The sequence below is a fragment of the Manduca sexta genome, chromosome 24 (genome assembly GCF_014839805.1).
Source record: "Manduca sexta isolate Smith_Timp_Sample1 chromosome 24, JHU_Msex_v1.0, whole genome shotgun sequence".
In the NCBI taxonomy this organism is placed as follows: Eukaryota; Metazoa; Arthropoda; class Insecta; order Lepidoptera; family Sphingidae; genus Manduca; species Manduca sexta.
The window spans coordinates 5,627,719-5,649,673 of record NC_051138.1 but is presented as its reverse complement, the minus strand read 5'-3'; the positions used below and the strand labels follow the sequence as shown (position 1 = coordinate 5,649,673).

Sequence of the window (21,955 nt, the reverse complement as noted above, 5' to 3'; positions counted from 1 at the left end):
TTCCAATCTAATTATTCCGATTTACTGTAAAACGAAATTATGTAAAATACTAAAACTGGATCTCAAATAATTAGGGTGTCTGAAGAAATTCCGTTAATCATTTGTTATTGCATTAGTCGCCGAGGTAAATTACATGCAAATTACCTCCTTTTTGCATTAAAATAGGTTTAATTATTGTTTTAAATACTCGCTATAATTTTTCCTCGTTCTAAAATCGTATCAAGATAATAGTGGCATATTAACGCAGTGTAGATGTAAATACAGTGACGCAACAAAGAGGGAATCAGGGCTCAATACATAATTCACACGGTGAATGAACTCGATTGGGATGTGAGCAATACTGTTAATTGCCAAAAACCAATCATCAGATAGCGCTGCGACCGTCCGCGCTATGAAATACAACTTTAGGTCACGATAGCAAACTGGCCTGTTGACTCTCAGAACCCCAAAATGTTTACTTTTTATTCATAACAGATCTCCTGAACAATAACGGTTTGGTATTACTATAGAAGTATACTGTATGAGTAATTTAGGGCTAATAACTGATTTTTATGATATAATTTTAAAGTCGGCCAGTCTATCTGTCTTTATCCTAATGGGTTTCGGTGGTTTTTTTTTGGTAATACAAGCTATTGACAATAGATAACATAAATTAAAACTAAGTTAAACCTTACAAACGAAAATGTTAATGAAATAAACATTATAAATAAATATATTTTCTTTTTTCGGACACAATCAAACAGGGGTATCTTTTACGCGTCATTAATGATAACACTATACCGATGCTTTGGATATGGTCAGTGGTTTAAAACTATAAACGTCCGTTAGTGTTTGAAATACTGTATTTGTTGTGTATTCTAATTACAATTGTAAAGCTTATTAACTTAATTAAGTACAGTCTTATGTCATTGTAATTTAGGGCATAATGTATCTAAATAAAGACACGCAGATGATCTATTTCGCTCTAGCTGTATACCGATGCTACACATGTTTCTGTTAAAACTATATTATTATTCAATTACTATTTCATCTCGTGATCCTGTCCTCCGCACTCGCTCAAGTAGTCAGTCAAGTAAACTACTGCCCGTTCAAATGCCAGTGTATTATTACGAAAATTATAATTGTAGGTAATCAGCATTCATGCCTGGCCATTTAAATATCAGTTTACAAATATATTCATATTCTGGCCAGGTTATGATGGAAGATAATGGAGTGCAATAACAATGAAACATGTTCGGGAAGTGTGTTAACTGCTCATCGTAAACACACGGGATTAATGTCTACTTAAACGTTTGCGAAAACTTACGGACTAGAAACAAGCACAACTCGAAAATATTTATTGTTTTATTTAAATTATTTATTCAATGGAATATCCCTGAAATTGCAATGATTTATTTGTTTTTTCAATAAAACATTACAAAGTTACATACGTTTTTCGAGTTTGATAAGTCTGACCAGCGAGTGACGAGTACCAATAATAATTAATCAGGGCGGCCGATATTCCGCCATGAAAATTGGAATAGAGCCCGGCGGAGCTAATCAACGGGCGCGGAACGTCCGTCCATTCATAATAGATATTGTATTGAATGCGCTATCGTATCGGAATCTAACGCTTTAGTACTGCACCCACCGAGCTTCCATTATACAGAGATGATACTAGTAAATCCTCCGCTTTTGAAAATTAAATACTAACTTTTGATATTTTATTTGAGGTAAATTTAATGTTCCTCTCTAATAAACACGATTCCTTTGTTGATTTCTAACGTTACGCTACGATTGGTTTCGGTGAATGTTTCATCTGTCGGTAACGAATTTGTTTAATTAAAATCATTTGCGTAGTAATGGTACATTTTGTCCAATTCACCGAATGACCTAGAAATTATTGTCTCGAAAACATATTCGGAATGCAAAATATATTTAGTTTCTTAGGACTCGCAGAAATGAACTACTAGTACGTTTTCGTACATTATTTTATTTTGTTATAATGAAAAGTCGTTACGAGAAAGAGCAATGCTTGCAAAATGTTTAGTAAAATGGCGCCAAGGCTAAGGTTCCGTGGAAACGTCTTACTCAATCATTTTGATATAATAATATCAGCCCTGTATTATATACTTGCCCACTGCTGAGCATGAGCCTCCTCTACTACTTACTGAGAGGGATTAGGCCTTAGTCCACCACGCTGGCCTAGTGCGGATTGGTAGACTTCACACACCTTCGAAATTCCTACAGGGAACTTCTCAGATGTGCAGGTTTCCTCACGATGTTTTCCTTCACTGTTAAAGCAAACGATAAATTCACAAAGAATACACACATGATTTTAGAAAAGTCAGAGGTGTGTGCCCTTGGGATTTGAACCTGCGGACATTCGTCTCGGCAGTCCGTTCCACACCCAACTAGGCTATCGCCCGTCACATTTTGATATATTCGTTTATAATTGAGTCGAACTACATATTCCCAGGGCTAGGGACACAATTGAAGGGCTTGGCTCCTTCATTACGAAAGATTTTATGTTAGTTGGAGGGAGATCGGAACTATCCCGCACTCGCCTTATGATTCTGAGGCGTTCCACTCATATCTTCTGGAAAATTAACACAGGGACGTACTGATAAATATAGATTTATTTATGGTAAAAATAATTCGACATTTGAAATATGCGAACCAAATTTTTGTCACAATTTGAATTCTATCAAAAATGTTTTAGGTATTAAATTAAAAATATTACTTTTATATAATTGTATAAATGGAAATTGTCTAAGAAAAAAATAATAGCACTCAACAATCGGGCTATCCACGGTTTAACATATTCTCATTTAACACTACAATAAATGAAACCAGACAAAAATAAAAATGGTTCTTCTTTTTTACAACAACAGACTGACAACAAAGTCAAAACACTTTTAATTATTTCGGGGATAAAAACAATAAACTAATCACACTGTATCAAAAGCCAATGCCAACACCTTACCTTTACACGAAGGTGCAATGTCACTTGTCGGTTGTCACCCAATTCGGGCCTGCGTCGGCCGCAACCCTTTGCATTTGAGACAAGTAAAGGAGTCGGTATAATTCTCATTGTTCTCGAGATTGTGTAATTAAATAACATGTAGGCCGTAACGTTACGGTGCCTTGAAAGGGTTCGCAATGGAAATGTTACGCCAATTATGCGTACATTATGTTTGGAATGAAGGGTTATCGATGCCTGCTCTACATGTAACTTATGTAGGAAATGTAATATTGATATCATAATTTGACACTGTTTTACCCCATAGTAACACGGAAATTGTCTTACGTGTTTCGCTTTAAGGAATCATTTGGAATTGAATTTGGTTTTTGAAGGGTGGTTATTGTCGTTCGATATTTTATGGTGTTGATTTTTTATTATCAACAGCTTACATTGTAATTGTATTAATAACGTAAACGACTTTGTTACTCAGTTATCTATTAATATGCAATAGTTAGTAGGTAAGTGACGGTTCTAAGTCTCTAAATGGTAAAACTGCGTCAAAGCCAGTTTAATCTATAAAATGTAAATTTATGAACCGTTCAGACTTATAGTTCTCTCTTTGTCACAGAGAAACTTCGTATCTTTCGAATGAAACACCGAAAAAAACACCGCCAATTCTTCTGATTTATGCTCACGTTTGAATATTTTCACTAATCACTCCGCCAACCCGCTTCATCATCAGCTATTAAAACAAGAATTAACCTATCAAAATAAACAGTCATCTAATGAAATCGTAACATCAACAACATTGTGAACATTTGACTATTCGTCCCCTAAATAGCAAACACTATCACAGCCGGACAGTCCAGTGATCAAATTCAAATGAAATCGTTTAACTACTGGACAATCATATCAACATACGTCAGTAGTTAATACATTCCGCCGCTCACTGCAAATGTCACCCCTGCCATAATTGAATTAATGCACCAAAAGGCAATCAATCAGTTTGAACCACTAATGTTAGATTGGAATCATTTCTCTTTCGAATATTGCCGCTCTAACAAAACTGTGCAATATTTTTTTTAATATAAACTTCTTTGTATGCCTTATCGTAATAGCTTACTTTTCTTATTCGAATTTCAAAATTTTAAACTTCTTGTTCGAAACATGTAAATTTGAAACAAAGAAGGCGGTGTTCCCTTCCCTGTAACATTTCTCATCGTAGAGCCATTGCCGAAATGCCAGTGCCCTCCAATTCGATTGTGCAGCTAGGTACACACGGTTTAATAGACACAATCTGCACCGTCGAATGCGCATCTGACGACCACGCGCTATTGTGTGTACGTTTGACGGAAGCCTCCTATTTGGGGTGCACACAATCCGTTTGTTTAGCTTGATAAAGTCATACACTAGAATGCTATACGCTTGTTTCTGTGATTATGTTTTATTGAAGTGAATGATGCAGATACGTTTATTGTGTAAATGTAAGCGCCATAAATAATAGCAATCCCGCTTAGAATTAACACTAACAAACTGTACAGCCATTGGTCTATACTTGACTTATTTTATCTTTATCATTAAAAAGGCTATTTAACCTGTCCATACTTAATCATGGTATAAAATTATATAAGACAAACAATATCACCTTTTTTAAAAGAGCAAATACGTTTTACCCGCGTTGTCTATAAATTCCTATAACGCAGCGATACATAAAACAATAAAGGTCGAACAATAATCAAAATACCATCGAATCATTTATCGAACACTCAAGTGCGCGGAGACGAAAAATATTCGAAAAACACGCGAAATCCTGACCGCGACAGTACGTGGAAGCACGCATTCGGAATACCGGGCCTGTGCACCTTGTGTACGGAATTCAATTACCGACATCAGTTATAATGACTTTTAGGGTTCCTTGCTCGATACCAGCGCTCGTATCTTATTGAACGATAAATAATATTTTATCACGCATAATGATAATGATATAAAACGTCATTTAAAATCAAGTGAATATCTACTTAAACATAAAAGTTGCACGGGCCAATTTATACTTATCCATTTTGTAAGTGTAAGGTCTCACCGAAGTTAGGAATGCTATGAAAGTTTTCGTGGACGACGCCGTGCAAATATTTACACTGAAACGTTGCTTCGGTGGTTTTGTTCCATTTTTTGCTTGAGGCTCGGCTGTGGCCAGGGAAAAATTGTTTTAATCTGTTCTGGGTTCGTGTTCGTTAATACGTCTTTTTAAGACTGCAGCGAGGTATTTGTTTGGACGTTAATAGTCCATGTTTTTAAAAAGTTTATCGTCTTCTTCGAGCTGATATTGAGCTTAAGTAATATGACAGATTTCTCGCCACATCCTTCGGAATCTTGTACGTGAACTGATAACTGAATTGCTTGCAGAATGCGTGACGAGTTTTCTCCTTGTACGAGGGTATTTTATAAATTCTCTATGTTCTATTAATCACCAAGCACATTTATTACTCCGCCATTCCTATATTTAATGTTAAAATATTATTTATCACTATTCATAAAGAAATTTTCACACATCAGATCGTATTTTACATCGAAAAACCTTATTAACAATCAGTGATCAAAATTATAATAATTTATTAGCTACCCAAATAGCTTTCTAAAAATCAGTTGTAGCCTATACTAACTTTTTAAGTCTGGCGAGTTTCACATTAACATAGACACATTAACGTTTAAAAAGCAATGGAAAACAACAAATCTAACTCGAAACCCGTTTAGGGTGGGATATTGTGATGAAATGAAGCGCAGTATGAGCTCCGCGAGTGCGTAAGTAATGCAGATGATTAGATTTTGCCAACTGGACAGAATCAACCGCTTCGTACAACGCATGCATATCAATTGTTTGGAGCTGTGCAATCAACAAGGGTGAAAACTCTTTCAAACAATTGATCCCTAAAATGATTTGTTTGATTTCATTCTAAGTTATTTGACGACGATATTTGATTATCCAAATAAAACTAAACCTTCAATTATTGTGAATCAGCTCGATGTCTTTTTATGTCGTTTGACTTCGGCATCACAGTCCTTCATTACACAAAAGTACCATCTAATTATATCTGTCTTTGGTCTAACGACTTCTTCTTAGCTATTCCGTTCACAGTGCGCATTAGAGACATAAACAGCGGCAGTGCAAAGGCTGAAAGGCACGTATCACAGCACAACACATCAGCGTTAAGTAGAATCCGGTGTTGGCTCGTGCCGAACGGATACTCACACAGATTGACCACTATTTAACAAAGCTAATTCTTGTGTTGAGTCTTCCCTTATCGGGGGTACTATAGAGTCTTAACTTAAGCTTACATTTCAAGTGTCTTTGATTTGGTATTTACGAAGTGTTTTGCTAACAATTACCGGGAATGGATCCTTCGGAACTCATTATCTTATTCTTGTTTGCGCAGAAAATGTCCGTAATTCTGGTTATGAGCAATTCTAAAAATGTTCAAGTAATTGGATAAGAGATAGTCTATATAAAGGAAAGTCTGTATAGACATTGTAACATACACGTTGGGTTGCTTAGTGTCTAACTGCTGAGACTGACGTGACCTATTTTCCAGATCAGTGTTGAGGTGTTGAATGCAACACCCTAATTATGAAAAATTTCAATGAACACATTTGTATAATAGTAAAAAAGTCTAAACAAACAAAAAGATAAGTTAACACAGTGCGGACAAAATACAGAGAGGCGTTTTATAATTAAGAAAATAGCAGTTCAGTACTCGACGTTTAATTTAACAAACCGTCAACATTTGTAGCCAGATAACGAAACGAAACTCAAGGTTTCACAATATGAGCAACCTTGTAATTACCACTACTATAATTATAAACTTGTAGACGAAGAAAACACACACGCAAAGCGCCGCCCATCAAGATCCTATTCAGATTCATTACATTTAAGAGAAAAGTAATGAATGTAACGTGCTAATAAAATATCTCGCACAGGAAATAATAATAAAATATTACAAGACCCCGAGATTTTGTCTAATTAATTTTGTATGTACACTTTGGGGCTGCGATGTCTTGGGAGTAACATACAATGAGTTGGAAAACCGAAGGCGAGGTGGTAACCAGATCCGTGAGCGCTACAAATTAGAATTTATGATTGCATGTGAAAATGTTAGAACGTCTTTTAATGAATGTTATAATGTTTCCGCGTTATATTAAGGAGTTGAAACGAACTTTCACGGGATTTATATGAAATTCATACGTAATGAATTAACTTTATAATTAGACGTGCCATGTACTGCTGTAATATTGTGGTTTGATCGGTATCCTTTCCGTGGTTTAATGAAAGTAACGATAAAATATTTTGATTTTGCGGCATTAACAAGGCCATTTATAACAAAAAAAAATCGTGTCTGTGTGTGGCTAATATGTAAACGGCTCGTGACATTAGTGCGACACCGAATCAGTGAGAAGTGCGGCAATGCAGTCGTGTTGCGTTTGCCACGATCATAATATCAATTTCGATACTATCGACTTCACGCATCATGTGTCAATTGATTTAATAACTGTAATCACACGCTGCACTCGTTGTTCTATAATTACAGTAATCACGGCTGTTTACGATTGTTTCCTTCGCTAATTTATGTGTACCTGTATAAACAGCTTTCTAGCGATTTAATTTTTTCTTTGTCTTCTGTCTTATCTCAATGTATGAATTATACAATAGTATGTCTGTATTGTAGTTATGTTCACATTTTTCATACATAAATAAGTTATGAGGGGAGATAACAAACAAACAAATTTACTAAATTTTAAGCCACAATTTACAAATTGCCCATCGGAGCGTATGAACTACTGAGCCGGAGTTGCGTGTTAGCGCCAGACGGTTGGGAGTTAGAACTCCGTTCAAAACTGGCGATTGGCGACTGGCGACACTAGAATGAGACAGCCGGCCACCGGGCGAAGGTAATGTGCCCACCCGTGTGCCTCCTACAGTGTGCACTAGCCCTGACCAAATGCTAACTGATGGCGGACTGTCGTATCAATGGGCAATTACACACTTCATACATAAAATACCAACAAAATTAATAGCTTTAGTACTCTATAAATAAACTGTATGCAAATGTATAAAGTGGCAAACGGAGGCGACAAAGTGGCTTTTTAATTATAGAAACAAACAAAAACAAGAAGCTACGGACTCTAAGGAGAAAAGTTTGTTTAATGAATTTTCTTCTATAGGGGTTAATTTTGTTGGGAGACGTTAAATCGTCTATTGATTTACAGTTAATTATTGTTTAAACATATAAAAATGTTTTTTATTTATGTGCAATGTTAGTAAGTAAATTAATTTGTTACTTAAAGGGAATCTCTACACTGTAAGGTTTTCTCAATATGCATGGTGTAGCTCTCACTGGGGACATAGGAAATTCAATAATAATTGAACTTGTGCCCAACGGACCGCATCCGGTGTCTCGGGGAAATCGCTTATTGATCTCAAATTTTACTCACTACCCCGGCCCGCGGTGAATTTTAAACCAATTTTGCCTAGTTGGTTTTTAAATTACCTTAGATATAAGTACAACATTGAGAGAATAAATAAATTCATTGAATAATTTAGGCTATTAATAAGTTTTATGGAAGACAAAAGTCATTAAGGTTTGTGGTTCAACAATAGTTTGGTCATACATCAATCACCAACTACTTATTTGATTCCGTACACCTTTTACAATTCGAACACATAACTTAGCGATCTAAAGTTACTAACATTTCTTATTAATTGAAATATGAACATGGCAAACATCTTTCATACCCAGTTATTAAAGCAGTGTTCAATTGATCGAATCAATGCTAAATATGCGACGGCTGTGTACAACGAAAAGGCAATTAAAAATCGAGCCGTGCAAACAGATACTAGTCGATTCGATGTATCGATGAATCGAATGTGTCTGTCGATTGTAACGATGTCGATTGTGGATTAATAAATTGTTTACGTTGCCAGAGTACGATCATTAAAATCTTTGTTTTACTGCGCGACCACACACGAGTAACAGACGTCGATGAAGCCGTACACTGAATTGATTGCAGGATATCGTATTAATGTTGCTGCTTATATCATATTCTCTTTATTATACAAAAATAGACATCCTGTGTTATTACGTGGCACTTTATTAAGCTTTACTTTCCGCAACGCTAATCTGACAAGCGATCTTTTTATGAACAAGTAACTAGATTACATATCAATCATTCCTGAACTAGTTTAAAAAACTAATTTAAAAAATCGCATTCAATCTGACGGCCGGCCAATAAAATGAATCTTGTTTTCGCGTGTTGAGCCGTCGGAGTGTAAAAGATGATTCGGTTTATTCTCTCATTCGGCAGAAAACAGACTTTTACGCCATAATCCCCGCTCGGTTTATCGACTTATTGGTTTTTATAGTAAATTCATTTGCTTGTTTATCTTGTTCGACTTGTTATTGCTAAGATTCTATTACTAACGTTAACTGTTTATTTGAAATGCTCAGAGCCCATCAATGAGCCGTAATACGGCTGGCGATAAATAGCGGTACTTAAATGTTTATTAGATTCTATTCAGTCTTTATTTACATTTTCAAATTGAAAAATGATACGAGCTTGCAATATTATTTTTTCCGGACGACAGACAATATTTCAGCCAAAACGAATTATGTCCTGCCCTTGCGATATGCGTGCGCGTTTACATTACCCGACGTAATCAAATGATGTCCACTGAAATTGAAAACCGTCCGTGGACATTTATAATTTCACAGTGCGGACCTTATGTGACCAGCGGTGCCAATGGACTTGTATTTTATGGTCACCAGTGATATTACGTGAAATTTGAAAAAAAAAACATCATATCAATGAACGATGTTTAATTAATTTTGAACTTAATTAAATTTGTCCTGTTGGCAATAAGGCCTGGTGTGCTAATTACATAATTTATTCGTATAACATATAAACAAATAAGAAGCGTCTAAGGTCACAATTATTGATTATATTTCTTTGATGTTCCGATCAGTAACAATGGTGCGGCCAGTTAATTTAATAAACTGTCAAAAGCGGGCAGCACCTGTTAGTGTTTACAAATGGAGCGGACATACGTTTTCCGCCCTGGTTTCCCGATAGGGGGTGCCGGTTCGCACCCCTATGATGAATTCACCTTTTATTTTGTCCCACTTGACTCAATTGAGAGTGATTTTTGAGCGTGAATGGGCAGCCCGTGTAATTTGCAACTGACAGGACGAAATGTACATTGAAAGCTATAAAAGGTTCGGTGCAAACTCAATCAGGGCCGCGTTGCTATTTTATTGTTTTGATAAAGTGTAAATAAAGCTTTATGTTTTGCTGTAAATTGATCATGCGGCTTTTCGTTCTTCCTAACTTTGAGTGAAAGAGACAAGAAATAAAATAACGGTTATAATAATCGAAAAAACTACTTAGCGGTATTATTTACTATAAAATCCAAAAACTTAAAACACTGAAGAGCAAATAATATCACTACAAAGATAAAATATTCCTCAGCGAATAATTCGAGAACAATATTTGCATTCGCCTCTAAGACGGAAAATAAATTTGAAAGATAGTTTAAATCTGTTCACGCTCGCAATATAGCTGTGCGAATCCATTTAAGTTTCATGGGCAAAGTTTACGTTAGCAATATTCCATAACAAGAGTTCTCAGTATCTTAGCGGGCCATTTGTACAGAACCCCTCTCGAATAGTTTGTAGTCAATAAATTATTTAATAACCGCCCACACTCGACTATATATCTTGTTAATTTTATTTTCATATGTATATATATAATTAGTATGTTTTGTAATGAGATTTTCTACTTTTTGTTTATATTGCGTTACGTTATAACGCGCGAATCTCAGGAAGCATTAAACACATTTAAAAAAAAATACTTATAGGAAGATACGTTACTCCTGAATGCTATAGGTTACTTTTTATCCCAGTAAAATATAAAGCGAGACTTTCATCCCGAAAAAACTGTTTCACGCGGGCGGAATCGCGAGCGAAAACTAGTTTTATAAAAATTATTTCATTTCACCAATTACGACAGGTCGTTTTTACACAATATTAGCAATTCAAAAACAGAGTTATTATATATATCATCTGATATTGAAACATTTTTTTAAATAGTACATGACGTAAGAAATACGTCAGTAGTATAAACACCTAATTGAAAGTAGTAGCAAAAAAATGCATTGTGGTACATCCTGACATTATGTTTATAATTACTAGTAATCACAACCTTACCACATACTTTAAAATCCGAACAGAGCAATACAAGCTCACCGCTGACACAACCTAGGTAGGATCACCTATAGAAACATACCCAGACGGACTGTCGTATACGGTGTACACCACACTCCCCTTTCTTCAGATTTCAATAAGAACAAGGGGCTCAATTGAGCCCAAGTTTTATATTTCAAAGTCTATGAAGTGGGCTACAATTATTCATCCCGGGTGACCGGAGGAGTGAACTGACCGGTATCAAGTTTGCGTTAAATAGTTTACTAGTCAGCACAAAGTTACAACTTGTATTTATTGATTTATTATGTATTGGCGACGATGAAACAATGTCCCTTGAGTTCTAAAACTAATATTATTTTCTATTTTTTATTTAAAATTATTCTTTTATTAACTTCGAACGTCTGTATATTTGCTTCAAACTACTTATAACAAAGAAAAATGCTTGTATGTTTTCTATTAATCCAAACAGTAAGACGATAGTGTTCAGAAATTAACAGGAAATAGCGAGCTTCAGTTGTAAAAGAAACTTGTGTGCGCAGTGCGCTAGACGCTTGTTTGATAGCTCCATATAGTTTGTACGATTTCTGCTAGTGTAATTTCAATGTTAGACTAAACTTTACATCACTTATAATAGCTGAGATGTAAGAAATAACAATATTCTGTTTATATTTAATAACTTAAAATATTGATTTGCATTTTTAATTTTTTTTATTGAACTTTACAACTCTTATAAATAACAAAGATATGTGAAATAACAACACATTTGTATTTAATAACTTAAAATATTTAATTGCAATTTTACAATTTTTACTTTACAAATCTTCGCACGTCACTTTACAAAGTGTAATAATAATAGTAATGTTTCCCAATTAACCGCATCGGCGGCTTACGTACGATAACAAAGCTAAACTTTTAATTTTCACCTGAACAAAATTCGAGAAGGGGCAACCCATTTGATGTCCAGAGTCGGTGAAGTTCGAACGCTTTATTACTGTGTCCGAATTAAGTGGGTGTAAAGTTTCAACACCCTTTGATTTACTTGCTGGCGGGAAATAGGTGCGCGACGGATCGTACCAAATTTGTTTGAACTTTGTCTTTTTCCACTGCTACTGGATTTTATTGCTCAACTCTTTTGTTCCGAGTGCCGTATATGTGGAATTCATTTGTGTCGCGTAAATTCCAACGCACATTAAGTCACGATTGGCTCTACCCCTGTGCGTCGCATGGGGAATATTTGGACAATGCGCACCGCATAATGGGTACCGCAATTATTACACTAATACCTTAAAGGACCACTTTAATACCCTAATCGGAAGCCAAACTAACGTGGCGCCGTCCCGCATAGAAATATCTTAAATTGGCAACACGGTCCGGTGGGCCGATCATAAAACATCTTAATGAGTACAGCCAGCAGCTGCGGACCCCCATATTGCCGTTCTCATATCCATGCAAACTACCCACCGCCGACGTCTTAGCGGCCTTACTTTCCTCCTCGTTGTTTACAAGTCGACAACTAATTTGATGCAATATGTGCATAGGACAACATTACGGGCGCTATCTCGTCCGTGCGTGTCTTGCATACATTTGCTCCTTCCTCACCGCAACAAGGCTGCGGAACAACCTGCCTGACCCTCGACTCAACCCTCTTATATTCAAATTCACTCCGGACCGGCCATTTGGACGCGGATTTGTTATAAGATTAAAGGAAGATTTCACTTGTGAAACAATATGGCAGACGATTTACATATTTCGTTTCCTTATTAGTTTTGGGATATTTGTTTTGGGGCTGGCGAATTTACATCCACTGACCGATTAAATGGCCCTTAGGCGTCTTTAATGGGGGTGCCGTGTGGTCGTTGTTAGCCTTAGTAAATGTGTACTTATGCGTAATTGAATATTTTATGGGCTGAACCAAATTTAGTGCAGAAACTTTATCGATCTCTCGTACGTACCGAATCTTCATCGCGAGCCGTGTATACACATACAATGCAGCTTTTAAAAATATGTTTTATCGTTGTTTGAAGAGCAAACAGTCGCATTCACGTGTTGCCTTTTCAGTCGGCGCGTGTGTTTATCGTTTGCATTTATCTGTTGACTGTTTTTATTCCGCAGTTGACATTTACCCTCTGTTTCAACATGCTCAGCGTTATTCGTATGAGTTTCTTTCATTCGCCGTACGAGTGTTCGCGTTACATTACCTCCATTCAACTCGAGATAGCTTCACTTAGTTTCCTCTTTTTCAGTGCGGACGGGTTAATTTCTGCATCTTTATTATTCGAGTGGCCAGTGTATGGAGCAGTGTAGTCTGTCTGGTAGCGTAGATTGTGTGGCGGAAAGCAAACTTGAATTGTTGGTCGCCGCCGCCGCGTGGAGGTAATGAACGCACGGGTGGGACATGCTTTGCAGCTGGAGGCGTTTGGTCGGAGCGAGAGGCTCGCTCTCCCAAGTGGAGGGTGCGACAGGGCGGGCAGTATCCTGTGGGGGCGCGGGGGGTGAGCCGGGGTGCAACGCGGCCTGTATGCACAACGCCGCTTCCGCATTCGTTAATGCAAAAGCGAGCACAGACTTCAGGTGTACATTTTCAGCGCTGGTGTGCTTTATACTCAATGTTAAGGCGTGCGTCTTTGCACAAAGCTGAGCCTTAATTATTATTGCATTTTATCTTCCCTCACTTCGATACATTTTCATCGCTCTAGTTTAGGTAATATCATGTTCCGTCTACAGCACAAATAAGTGGCTTTAAAATTAATATGATGTTAAATTCTTTTGGTGAATTTTCACTTATAATACAGAGCAGGCTTATTCTTTCTATTTTTAGTGATACGAAACGAATAACCCTGCGGCTTAACAATTCATTATGGCATTCGTTCATTTCGGCTTCATTAAAATCGCATTAGGATTAATTTTTCTCGTCCCCATTTTAATTCGCAGTTTGCTAAGGGGATCTTTCGCTGGACGGAGTGCAATCATCTATTGTCAATATTTGTTGCGTTTTGTCTACCTGCGCCAGTGTTTTATATTTTATAAAACGAAAGCTGGAGGAGCTATAAACAATGTTTTATGCGCTGAGTTCGTGAGACGTTCTTTGTTAATTAATAAAATGAATCTATTAATTTATCCAAATTATTTATTCGCTGTCGCCATAAATTGTGTTGATAGCGTTAATATTCTCCAATCTGGAACGTCGCTCGTTGCAATAACAAATTGACATAAATATTGATAGTCACACTGTTATTGGACATTTTTGATAGCCTGTTTGTTTATCATTACGGTTGTATTTTGATAGTTTGTTATGGTAGAGTGTGTTAACAGAGAAATGAAACTGTTTACAAGTCAAATTGAGTCTTCGTGAACAATTTCATACATAGAAATAACTTGCGGTTGACTATGGTCAGTATTAAATATTGATGTCGTCGTTTTTTAAATTATTTTATACATAACGTCTCAATAATGTTTTTATTATGTACTAAACATAAAAAAATAACAGTATTCATAAAACTTAAAACATTTCAAGTAAAATAAAAATCAAGCCTGGATTTGTTTATTTAAATCCACCTTGTAAGAGTATATATAATTTTCAAAAATAAGTAGAGAAACCTCACGAGTCACAGGCTGACGTGTTTGCACGCGATTTTGAGCCCTGCCAGCGGATATCTACAATATTATTAATTCAGCCATATTAATATGCGGTGTCACCTTACGACCACACTGATGTCGCAGGAAGCATGGCCCGGTGAGCCATTTCAACGAAAATAATATAGCATTCGATCCCGGAGTGCATCGGTTTTTTACTAAGAATCGATTCCTTTTTATTTCATCTGTCCGAGCGGGTTAGGTTCGCTCGATGTGTATCGAGTTACGTACCGATGTTGTGACCCAGTCGCGATCGAAACAGTATTTTTTAAGAAACAAACATACCGATCGATAATTTTATAATAGAATGGTATGTCGTCACCTCAATTGTCAATCCGAGGCGATGATATTCTGGGCTTAGATTGTGCTCGGCGCCACGACTCGGCCGCTCCAAATATTTTATAGTCACGACTTACATTAATGCCATGTTTAGATGTTAACGCTTTACGTCTCACTCACAGAATGCTCGTTTGTATGTTTGTATGTACGTGATTGTAATAGACGAATTTAAATTTAACTTTATTGTGCTTTGATTGACACCTGTGGAAGTATTTATTCAGAATAAGCACGATTCGCTTTGAAATCATAAATAGTTTCCTTTATTATAATAGTTAGGTTATTTACCTTGTCAATGACAAAAAAGAAACGAAACTCGATTGGTTAGATTTTTACATTTGTTATGCAGAAGGAAAACGAACACTTGGAATTGAGTTGGCTTTAATATAAATAAACAATTTTAGTCAAATTTAGTCAGTTTAAAGTGATCGGACAAAGGATTGGGATAATTATAAGAAACGAAGTCTCTAGTCAGCCAAAAAACAAGCGGACAATGAAACATCTCCATAATAGAGACAATAAAAAAAGTGTTGGACGTATTCTTAGTCATAGTCTCATTGGAAGTTTAGGGTTAAATTTAAATAACTTATTAGTGTAAGGGTAGATTGTTATTAAAATGATGTATTGCGTACATTACACCATTAAAATCAGTTACCTACAGTCATTAATGTATATTTATTAAATTGAAATAATAAATGAATGAATTCACTCACTGTTTAGGTCAACCGGGAATATTTTTATTAGAATTATTAAAGCTGTAAGTGTCGAAATTGTCGGAACAATGCCGGGGGCTGGAAATATCAAGAATCGAACATTTCACGGTCCGTAAGTTCGTCCGTATCGATACGGATATAATAACCAGTGGAATGGTAACTATAAAGAGAGATTGTATTTTTTTACTAACGTCGTAAGAAGTCGGAATGTCCGACCGGCCCTTTGATCGGTTTGATAAAAGTGCTTGCGATCTTTTTTCTTTTTATCATAAAAAAAACGTTCCTCGTACACCTTTATTGATATTTTGTAAGTTAAAAATATAATGGAATGTCGTGTAAAAGTTAACGTTATGGTAACTGTAGCGGACGGTTTCTGAATAATGTTTATCTACAAAGGTCATTCACAGCCCATAAGTTAAATCCCCCGCACATCTGACAAATACAATAATCCGCACAATTTGGAGGATTTTTTTATCGCAAACCACACCCGCACATAAATGACGGTGGAGGCAAAATAAAACGTGAAAACAGATACACGGTTGTTAACGTGTCCATTAGATAAATTGATAAAATTCGTTTAGTGAACTGTTTATGTATTAAGAGGAAAAATAGCCATTATTAATTAACCACGATTATTTCGCATGGTGTTTTATAATAGAATTCTTAATACGTTAACATAAATGTGAATTTTAACCGTTTTTGCACCTGTGTAGAGATTTCCCGGTATTCGGTGAAATTATTTCTAGACTTGGATTAAAGCTTCAAACATTACTAGAATAAATAAGCATATAAAATCAATTATTTTTTCTCTAATAATAGTGTTAAATAAAACAGTAAAAAGAAAATTAAAATTAGAGTAAATGTAACACTCACTACTTATTACCCAATTTTGGCTAGACATTAGTGAATCGGAAACCATTTTCTCTCCTGTAAAAACTCGCGTAATATCAAAAATTTTGTTGTTCTTCCAAATATTTATATCAATAAGATTATGCGAAGCTCAAAAAATCACGTTCCGTCTACCGATGTAGCTTTCTACCTTCTTAGCAATTCAAGGTAACCAGCTGCATCGTTTGTTACCAAATTCTACATAAAATAGTTATATTGTTGCTATACACGCCATCTATATTCTACTACCAACATGCAGTAATCTATTTCGTGCAAACATGATATATGGTTAAATGGTTGCGCTATCGAGATTTACTATAACAGTGTGTTGGTTTATTTGTATCCATATTGCTTCTTAATTAATTAATGCTAAGCCATTATGCTCTTTAATTAAAGATAAAAAGAATATTGACAGGAACCTACGTACTTATATAGAAGAGTAAGAATGCAAAATCCATCTATTACTCATAGGGCCTATTTTACAATGTAAACGTTGTTTGCCAGGTATTACACAACTAATGTAGGCAGTACTCATTAATTACTATTTATTTGGGAGTTTATTTGATATTGTGAGCTTCATATTTGATTGTCTTTTATTTAACTAATAGTATTTATATGTGGTGAAATGGTAGCGTAGCAAAGGTGATAGGCGAGAAGGGCGTTTAGAATATCATTTACAGCCGTCAATAAACATAGGTTTTTGATAACTGTCACATCTTATCTCCAAGACATTATTTCATACACATCTATCGGAAAACCATTCCGACTGTGTCTGATTTTATTCTGGGCAATTTATTTTCAATAAAGAACTATAAAAAGACTTATCTAAATGGTTCGGGTGCGAGTGCGAGGGTGCCACTCCGCCATAAATGTCGATTCTTATTTACGTCGTATTGCACCATAGGGACAACTATCGAGAGGCTTTCTTGTAATTAAGGAGTTGCTTTCAGCTATGCACATAATATGTCTCTTAGAATAGTAGCAATGCGTTGTGTTGATGAACAGAAAACAAAAAATAATGATAATTTTTGTCATGATCATTTTACCATTTGATAAAAAATTGTTTTAAAAAAAGTATATAAATAAAATACATTACTTATTTTTATATGATATATATAAAAGAAAGGTAAGGAAAGAGAGCCATAAAGCATTAACACATCCGTATCCGCGGAGGGTTACCGTACATACTTGTTGACAATAGTGCCAATAGACTCCGCGGTCGAAGTAGATAACTCACTATTATTGCTAACATTGCCTACCTACATAACCAGATAAAAGTTTTAGGCATTTCAATATTAAGCTTGGTTCCTTTCATATTTTTTCCAGATCATTAACCAAATTATGAACTGGAGGACTATATTAATGTAAAATATGTATAAAGTTATATTCGCAATGTAGATTACGGAGCTTGTACACAAACCGGATTTCTAAATTACAGAATAACAAAGATTCCAATTTGAATTTGTACCGGCAACGACTCATTTACATGTTATTCGAGCAACAAACCCTAGGGGACCGTATCAGCCATTTATGAGTTAAAAAGTATTAAAGAAAAGAAAACTCGATAGATATAAAGAGATACGTATAATAATAAGAAAAGGAAGCCGCGTCCAGAAAACGGCTCGCGGCGACTAAGCCCCGCGGAAAGCACCATTGTTCCGCGACTTTTAAAACGGAACAAAATGAACGAGGGGAGGGAAATCGGATGAAAATATGAAAAGAATACACGTTATATACGTAAAAGTGAAACGAAATGTCGGAGATCGGGTCTCAGCCGCGGCGGTCCGCAAATATAATTTGCATAGTCAAGTAGCCCAAGTTTTGTCTGCAACGGATGTTCGCAACCATATTCGTTCGTTGCTTTTTAACCACACTCTCATTCTGTATCGGGCTCGGCTTTTTATTGCATTTTTTCCCCTTTGAACGGATTCCTTCAATATTTTGGTGGTTCGTTTTTATTCATACGCTCGGTCATCAAATTGTTTCGCTTCATATCACACGCTTTGTTTCCTTCTCTTAATCCTCATTTTATTGTTGATCTATTTTGAACAAAGACATCGAATGTTATTCAATGTTTTATATATTAGGCTTCGTTTACAGATAATAAATTTAACCACTGATTGTCGGTCGGATTTTGCGTCGTATAATATACTTATACTTGCTATCCTGCTCAAAGGGCATTTTTGTGTTCATAGGGGCTTATAACACGCGTAAATAACTATTATGATTTAAACCACACTATTCATTATTCCAAAGGCATTCATATTCGCAATATTGTAGAGTACTCTGTGCTATTAAATAACTAGAAATATACCACAATAAAATCATATTAATTGACATCCTTTATCTCACTTATAACAATCGACGCTAACAGATATCTAAACAGAAAACAAAAGAACGATTAACATTATAAAATCGATTGAAGTACATTGAATTAGAACTGTCATCGCGCACAAAAGGCGGCAACAGGGATCAAAACTCTTTGAACAGTCAGTCCAAATGAAAACCGATTTAAGATTATTACGATTCATCGTGCGCTACGAACTTATGAATGAGGAAGCAATGGGCCGGATTATTGAGCAAAAAGCGGGGCCGAACATCTATAGACAAATATTGACTCGTAGAAACAATAGACGCCGACAGAGGTCCTACCGCTGGATTATGCGTGGGCAGACGTTGATTGACATTTTGGCTTCGGTGGCTTCTAATAGAATTTGACATTGGAAATCAGACTTCGACACAAGCTAGCTTACCTTTGAGGTTTCGTCAAAAAAGGTTATGTCCAAACATAATTAATGAAACGTTTACGCGTTAATTAACAGGAAAAGTAAGATGAAAAGGACTAAAAATAATCTTCAGTCGGGTGCAAAGCTGTTTTTCAGAGGTGTTAAACCGAATCAATACTCGGACTCGATGGTCCGACTAATTTTCCACTGAACGGATCTGTGGACGCAGACCTTTGTATTGACGAGAAATTCACTGAAAAAGGACCTTACCATCCTAATTTTGTAAGCGAGGCAATTATGTACGCTCATGTAAATATATTGTGAATTATAACGATACATATAATTAAACTGCGCGACAGGTTTATGTTTTAAAATATTTCGATTAATTTACATTAATTACTTTCTATTTTATTATTATGCCCAGAGGGTATTGTCGTGAGGCAGGCGGCTGGTCGTAAAAACAAAGTTAAATAGTTAATGCAATATACTTTAAAAAGTGTGTCGCGTCGATTTGACATTGCTACTGTGCAATTCTATCTCTTCGACATATTATCGACTTAAATGTGTCTATTCGGACTGAAAAAGCTAAAAGACATTTGATTAAAAAAAACACCCTCTATTAGAATTCGTTAAGTTATATATCTGAGTAAGCCATTTTATTATTTTTTTTACCATCTGTGATTATATATGTCGGCCGAGCTTACTAATTGAGTGCATCTTCAGAGTTTGGAACAAGCCACTATAGCAGATTTTTCGCCACCAATATGTTGGTACAGCAGTCGCTATACGTTGTGTCAAGCATATAAGGTAACAATCCAACAGCAATATGTAATTATGCAATATTCAAAAGCGATATAATTCCGGCAATCATAGAAAACCGCCTTAAAACTAGCTGCTGCAATACAATAACATTAATAAAATGAAACAAGAGGGCAATGTTGGTATCCGTACATTATTAGTGCGCCATGTCGAAGGTCGTACCATGACAAATGATGCGTAGGAGTCGATCTCTAGTGAACCTCGCCCGTTTCATTAGCAACAACATTAATTACCAACTAGCAAATCTTTAATGAGAAAACATGCATTCCTTTTGTTTTTACAGAACATTTCTCTTGAACTTGTTAACTTTGAATTAGTCCTGAGCTTGTAACATTAATGGACTGTGACTTGAGATTGTTTACAATTTTAGTCATGCGCAAGATGTCAAATAAAATGATACAGGACGGTTTATCCAGCTATATAAGCTGTTGTACTAAAACACAATAAAAAGGGGTTATAAATAACCAAATAATAAAGGTTTTTAAATATAAAAATCTGTTTCAAGACCCGTCGATAAATTTGTTAATCTTTTCAAATGACCCAGTTTTAAACATCAATAACATTTAATATCTAAGTTCTCCCTCAGTGATATTAATTATAAAATTTTAAATACCATAAGAATTTAAGTCAAATAGTTTCTTTATTATATCCACTTTTTGGTTTAGGCACGGGAATGTCCGGTAAAAAGTAGTCGCGTAACTATATCAAACTATTTATATTTTCCGTACTTCTTTTATCGAGCATTGCAAAATTATATCATGTTTTTATTTGAAGCGTTGTGACGCTTAAATATAACATTATTCAAGCACATTTCCATTAAACTACACGGATAAATATAAATGGTGATATAAAGCTGGGAACCAACTTAATCAACGATATCTCTACGCTGCAGTAAAACTATTTTTATAAGCTGTGAAATCAGTGGAAATATCAATTTTTATATCTTTCTCCGCGATGTTAGTGATGCCGCCCCTCTGCCCTATCGAAGGCAGGGCCTGTACACTGCATTTATCAACACGTATGCCGACTCAATCATTCGTCAATCGAACTCCAGAGGGAAAAAGATAGGAATAGTGCCGTGCTCCACGAAAGAGAGAGAAATTAACGTTATCGATGCGTGGACGATGGAGCGATTTATTGACGAAGAAATACCAAAACGAAAAACGCTACGTGAGCAACGTCGCGGACGAATCGAACATTTTGACATATTATCGATGTTATTATATGTCATAAGAAGGAGAGAGATAGCGCGTGAAACAGTTCCTCACGTGTGTGCACGGTACGGTTATTATGCAGGTGGAGAGAAGTATGGCGTTCGAGGCAAAAGCAAAACCGTTGATTTAGTCTGAGTTTTGTTTTGCTCCGCGTGCGGTATGCGAAGTAATTGTTGCTTCGATACGGTACGACTGAGCTGTTTCGCCTTCTTCTATTAATATTAATGTTCAATTATATTAGAACAGATGTTATACATCCTGTATGTTCTTCAGTAAATGTTTATAATACCCAGATTTCTTATGGTTCGGAGTTATAATTTTCTCACATATCTTACTATATTACGAGTCTTGACAAGTTGCTGGTTCATTGTTACAAGGTTCTATGTTATTTTTTTTTAGCGAAAATTGAATTAGGTATCACATGATTTTGTCT

The 21,955-nt window shown here is 35.8% G+C and overlaps 1 protein-coding gene across 1 annotated transcript in view; it reads left to right on the top strand.

The window, feature by feature from the left end:
• The window catches only part of LOC115440448 (dachshund homolog 2), a 157,572-nt gene that overhangs the window by 114,472 nt on the left and 21,145 nt on the right, over window positions 1-21,955 (top strand).